Consider the following 6,114-nt stretch of genomic DNA (forward strand, 5'->3'; position numbering starts at 1 on the left):
AAAAATGAGATTTTAATTTCTGTTCAGGATCCACCTGAAAAATGGAACTGTACTTTATGTTTTGGACCTTCCTGAAAAATGGGATTTTACTTTCTTTTAAGGACCCTCCTGAAAAATGGGATTCTACTTTCTGTTTAGGACCCTCCTGAAAAGTGGGATTTTACTTTCTTTTTAGGACCCTCCTGAAAAATATGATTCTACTTTCTGTTCCGAACCCTCTTAAAAAATGGGATTTTACATTTTGTTCAAGACCCACCTGAAAAATGAGATTTTACTTTCTGCTCAGGACTCCTGAAAAATGGGATTTTACTTTTTGTTCAGGACCCTCCTGAAAAATAGGATTTTACTTTCTGTACAGGACCCTCCTAAAAAATGGGATTTTACTTTCTGTTCTGGACCCTCATGAAGAATGGGAATTTACTTTCAGTTCAGGAACCTCCTGAAAAATGGGACTTTACTTTTTTTTCAGGACCCTCCTGGAAAATGGGATTTTACTTTATGTTCAGAACCTTCCTGAAAAATGAGATTTTACTTTTCGTTCAGGACCCTCCTGAAAATGGGATTTTACTTTTTGTTTAGTACCGTCTTGAAGAATGGGAATTTACTTTCTTCACAGGAATCTCCTGAAAAATTAGACTTTACTTTCTGTTCAGGACCCTCCTGAAATATAGGATTTTACTTTCTGTTCAGGACCCTCCTGGAAAATGGGATTTTACTTTTTATTAAGGACCCTCCTGAAAAATTGGATTTTACTTTCTTTTTAGGTCCCTCCTGAAAAATAAGATTTCACTTTCTGTTCAGGACCCTCCTGAAAAAAGGGATTTTACGTTCTGTTTAGTACCCTCTTGAAGAATGGGAATTTTCTTTCAGCTCAGGACTCTCCTAAAAAATGGGACTTTACTTTCTGTTCAGGACCCTCCTGAAAAATAGTAATTTACCTTTTGTTCAGGACCCTCCTGAAAAATGTGATTTTACTTTCTGTTCAGGACCCTCCTAAAAAATGGGAATTTACTTTCAGTTCAGGACCCTCCTAAAAAATGGGACTTTACTTTCTGTTCAGGACCCTCCTGAAAAATGAGATTTTACTATATGTTTAGGACCCTCCTGAAAAATTAAATTCTGCTTTCTGTTCAGGACCCTCCTAGAAAATAGGATTTTACTTAATGTTCAAGACCCTTCTGGAAAATGGGATTTTACTTTATGTTTAGGACCCTCCTGAAAAATGGGACTTTACATTCAGTTCGGGACCCTCCTGAAAAATGAGATTTTACTTTCTGCTCAGGATCCTCCTGAAAAATGGGATTCTACTTTCTGTTCAGGACCCTCTTGAAAAATGGGATTTTACTTTCTGTTCAGGACCCACCTGAAAAATGGGATTTTACTGTTCATTCAGGACCATCCTGAAAAATGAGATTTTACTTTCTGCTAAGGACTCTCCTGAAAAATGGTATTTTACTTTCTGTTCAGGACCCTCCTGAAAAATGGGACTTTACTTTCAGTTCAGGACCCTCCTAAAAAATAGTATTTTGCCTTCTGTTCAGGTCCCTCCTGTAAAATGGGATTCTACGTTCTGTTCAGGATCCTCCTGAAAAATGGAAATTTACTTTCAGTTCAGGACCCTCCTAAAAAATGGGACTTGAATTTCTATTCAGGACCCTCCTGAAAAATGAGATTTTACTATATATTGAGGACCCTCCTGAAAAATTAAATTTTGATTTCTGTTCAGGACCCTCCTGAAAAATGTGATTTTACTTTCTGTTTAGGACCCTCGTGAAAAATGGAATTTTAGTTTCTTTTCAGTACCCTCTTGAAGAATGGGAATTTAGTTTCTGCTCAAGACTCTCCTGAAAAATGGGACTTTACTTTCTGTTCAGGACCCTCCTGAGAAATGGGATTTTACTTTCTGTTCAGGACTCTCCTTAAAAATGGGAATTTACTTTCTATTCGGGACACTCCTAAAAAATGGGATTTTACTTTCTTTTCAGGATCCTCCTGGAAAATGGGATTTTACTTTCTATTCAGGACCCTCCTAAAAAATGGGATTTTACTTTCTTTTCAGGACCCTCCGAAAAAATGAGATTTCACTTTCAGTTCAGGACCCTCCTAAAAAAAGTAATTTTATGTTCTGTTTAGTACCCTCTTGAAGAATGGGAATTTTCTTTCTGCTCAGGACTCTCCTGAAAAATGGGACTTTACTTTCTGTTCAGGACCCTCCTGAAAAATACTATTTTACCTTCTGTTCAGGTCTCTCCTGAAAAATAGGATTTTACTTTCTGTTCAGGATCCTCCTGAAAAATGGAAATTTACTTTCAGTTCAGGACCCTCCTAAAAAATGGGACTTTACTTTCTGTTCAGGACCTTCCTGCAAAATGAGAATTTACTATATGTTTAGGACCCTCCTGAGAAATGAATTTCTGCTTTCTGTTCAGGACCCTCCTAGAAAATTGGATTTTACTTTATGTTCAAGACCCTTCTGGAAAATGAGATTTTACTTTATGTTTAGGACCCTCCTGAAAAATGGGACTTTACATTCAGTTCGGGACCTTCCTGAAAAATGATATTTTACTTTCTGCTCAGGATCCTCCTGAAAAATGAGATTTTACTTTCTGTTCAGGCCCCTCCTGAAAAATAGAATTTTACCTTTTGTTTAGGACCCTCCTGGAAAATTGGATTTTACTTTCTATTCAGGACCCTCCTGAAAAATGGGATTTTACTTTCTTTTCAGCACCCTCCTGAAAAATAAAATTTTACTTTCTGTTCAATAACCTCTTGAAGAATGGGAATTTACTTTCTTCTCAGGACTCTCCTGAAAAATGGGACTTCAGTTTCTGTTCAGGACCCTCCTGAAAAATGGGATTTTACTTTCTGTTCAGGACTCTCCTTAAATCTGGGATTTTACTTACTGTTCAGGACTCTCCTCAAAAATAAAAATTTACTTTCAGTTAAGGGTTCTCTTAAAATATGAGACTTTACTTACTGTTCAGGACCCTCCTGAAAAATGGGATTTGACATTATGTTTAGGACCCTCTTGAAAAATAGAATTCTACTTTCTGTTCAAGACCTCCTGGAAAATTAGATTTTACTTTCTGTTAAGGACCCTCCTGAAAATGGGATTTTACTTTCTGTTCAGGACCCTTCTAAAAAATGGGATTTTACTTCCTTTTCAGGACCCTCCTCAAAAATGAGATTTCACTTTCTGTTCAGGACCCTCCTGAAAAAAAGGATTTTACTTTCTGTTTAGTATCCTCTTGAAGAATGGGAATTTTCTTTCTGCTCAGGACTCTCCTGAAAAATGGGACTTTACTTTCTGTTCAGGACCCTCCTGAAAAATAGTCTTTTACCTTCTGTACAGGACCCACGTGAAAAATAGGTTTTTACTTTTTGTCCAGGACCCTCCTGAAAAATGGGAATTTACATTCAATTCAGGACCCTCCTAAAAAATAAGACTTTACTTTATGTTTAGGACCCTCCGAAAAAATGAGAATTTAATATATGTTTAGGACCCTCCTGAAAAAATTGAATTCTGCTTTTTGTTCAGGACCGTCCTAGAAAATAGGATTTTACTTTCTGTTCAGGACCCTCCTGAAAAATGAAATTTTACTTTATGTTCAGTTCCCTCCTAAAAAATGGGATTTTACTTTCTGTTCAGGACCCTCTTGAAGAATGGAAATTTACTTTCTGTTCAGGACCCTCCTGGAAAATGGGATTTTACGTTTTGTTCAGGACACTCCTGAAAAATGGGAATTTACTTTCTGTTCAGGACCCTCCTGGAAAATGGGATTTTACGTTTTGTTCAGGACGCTCCTGAAAAATGGGGATTTAGTTTCTGTTCAGGACCCTCCTGAAAAATGAGATTTTAATTTTTGTTCAGGACCCACATGAAAGATGGAACTTTACTTTATGTTCTGGCCCTCCTGAAAAATGGGATTTTACTTCCTGTTCAGAACCTTCCTAAAAAATGGGATTTTACTTTTTATTCAGGACCCTCCTGGAAAATGGGATTTTACATTTTGTTCAGGACCCACCTGAAAAATGGGATTTTACTTTCTGTTCAGGACTCTTTTAAAAAATGGGATTTTACTTTCTGTTCAGTACTCTCTTGAAGAATGAGAATTTACTTTCTGCTCAGGACACTCTTGAAAAATGGGACTTTTCTTTCTGTTCAAGACACTCCTGAAAAATGGGATTTTACTTTCCGTTCAGGCCCCTCCAGAAAAATGGAATTTTACCTTTTGTTCAGGACCCTCCTGAGAAATGGAATTTTACTTTATGTTCTGGACCCTCCTGAAAAATGGTATTTTACTTCCTGTTCAGGACCTTCCTGAAAAATGGGATTTTACTGTTTATTCAGGACCCTCCTGGAAAATGGGATTTTACTTTCTGTTCAGGCCACTCCTGAAAAATGGGACTTTACTTTCGGTTCAGGATCCTCTTGAAAAAAGGGATTTTACGTTCTGTTCAGGACCCTCTAGAAAAATGGGATTTTAATTTCTGTTCAGGATCCTCCTGAAAAATAGTAATTTACTTTCTTTTCAGGACCCTCCTAAAAAATGGGACTTTACTTTCAGTTTGGAACCCTCCTGAAAAATGATATTTTTTTTCCTGTTCAGGACACTCCTGAAAAATGAGATTTTAATTTTTGTTCAGGACCCACATGAAAGATGGAACTTTACTTTCAGTTCGGTACCCTCCTAAAAAATAAGATTTTACTTTCTGTTCAGGACCCTCCTGAAAAATAGAATTTGACTTTTTGTTCAAGACAATCCTGGAAAATGGGATTTAAATTTCTGTTCAGGACTCTCCTGATAAATGGAATTTTACTTTCTTTTCAGGACCCTCCTGAAAAATAGGATTTTACTTTCTGTTATGACCCTCGTGATGAATGGAAATTTTTTTTTGCTCAGGACCGTCCTGAAAAATGGAACTTTATTTTCTGTTCAGGACCCTCTTGAAAAATTGGATTTTACTTTCTGCTAAGGACCCTCCTGAAAAATGGGACTTTACTTTCATGTTCAGGCTCCTCCTGAAAAATGGGATTTTACATTCATGGGATTTCACTTTCTGTTCAGGACCCTCCTGAAATACGGGACTTCACTTTCAGTTCGGGTCCCTCCTGAAAAATGGGACTTTACTTTCTGTTCAGGACCCTCCTGAAAAATAGTCTTTTACCTTCTGTATAGGACCCTCCTGGAAAATGGGATTTTACATTTTGTTCAGGTCCCTCCTTGAAAATGTGATTTTACTTCATGTTCCGGACCCTCCTGAAAAATGGGATTTTACTTTCTTCTCAGGACTCTCCTAAAAAATGGGACTTTACTTTCTGTTCAGGACCCTCCTGAAAAATGGGATTTTAGTTTCTGTTCAGGACCCTCCTGGAAAATGGGATTTTACTTTCTATTCAGGACCCTCCTGAAAAATGGGATTTTACTTTCTTTCCATGACCCTCCTGAAAAATGAGATTTCACTTTCTGTTCAGGACCCTCCTAAAAAAAGGGATTTTATGTTCTGTTTAGTACCCTCTTGAAGAATGGGAATTTTCTTTCTGCTCAGGACTCTCCTGTAAAATGGGACTTTACTTTCTTTTCAGGACCCTCCTGAAAAATAGTATATTACCTTCTGTTCAGGTCCCTCCTTAAAAATGGGATTTTACTTTCTGTTCGGGATCCTCCTGAAAAATGGGATTTTACTTTCTATTCAGGACCCTCCTGGAAAATGGGATCTTACTTTCTATTCAAGACCCTCCTGAAAAATGGGATTTTACTTTCTTTTCAGGACACTCCTGACAAATGAGATTTCACTTTCTGTTCAGGACCCTCCTGAAAAAAGGGATTTTACGTTCTGTTTAGTACCCTCTTAAACAATGGGAATTTTCGTTCTGCTCATGTCTCTCCTGAAAAATGGGACTATACATTCTGTTCAGGACCCTCCTGAAAAATATTAATTTACCTTCTGTTCAGGACCCTCCTGAAAAATGGGATTTTACTTTCTGTTCAGGACCCTCCTGAAAAATGGGAATTTACTTTCAGTTCAGGACTCTCCTAAAAAATGGGACTTTACTTTCAGTTCGGGCCCCTCCTGAAAAATTGAATTTTACCTTTTATTCAGCACCCTCCT

The sequence above is a fragment of the Capsicum annuum genome, chromosome 1 (genome assembly GCF_002878395.1).
Source record: "Capsicum annuum cultivar UCD-10X-F1 chromosome 1, UCD10Xv1.1, whole genome shotgun sequence".
Classification (NCBI taxonomy): Eukaryota; Viridiplantae; Streptophyta; class Magnoliopsida; order Solanales; family Solanaceae; genus Capsicum; species Capsicum annuum.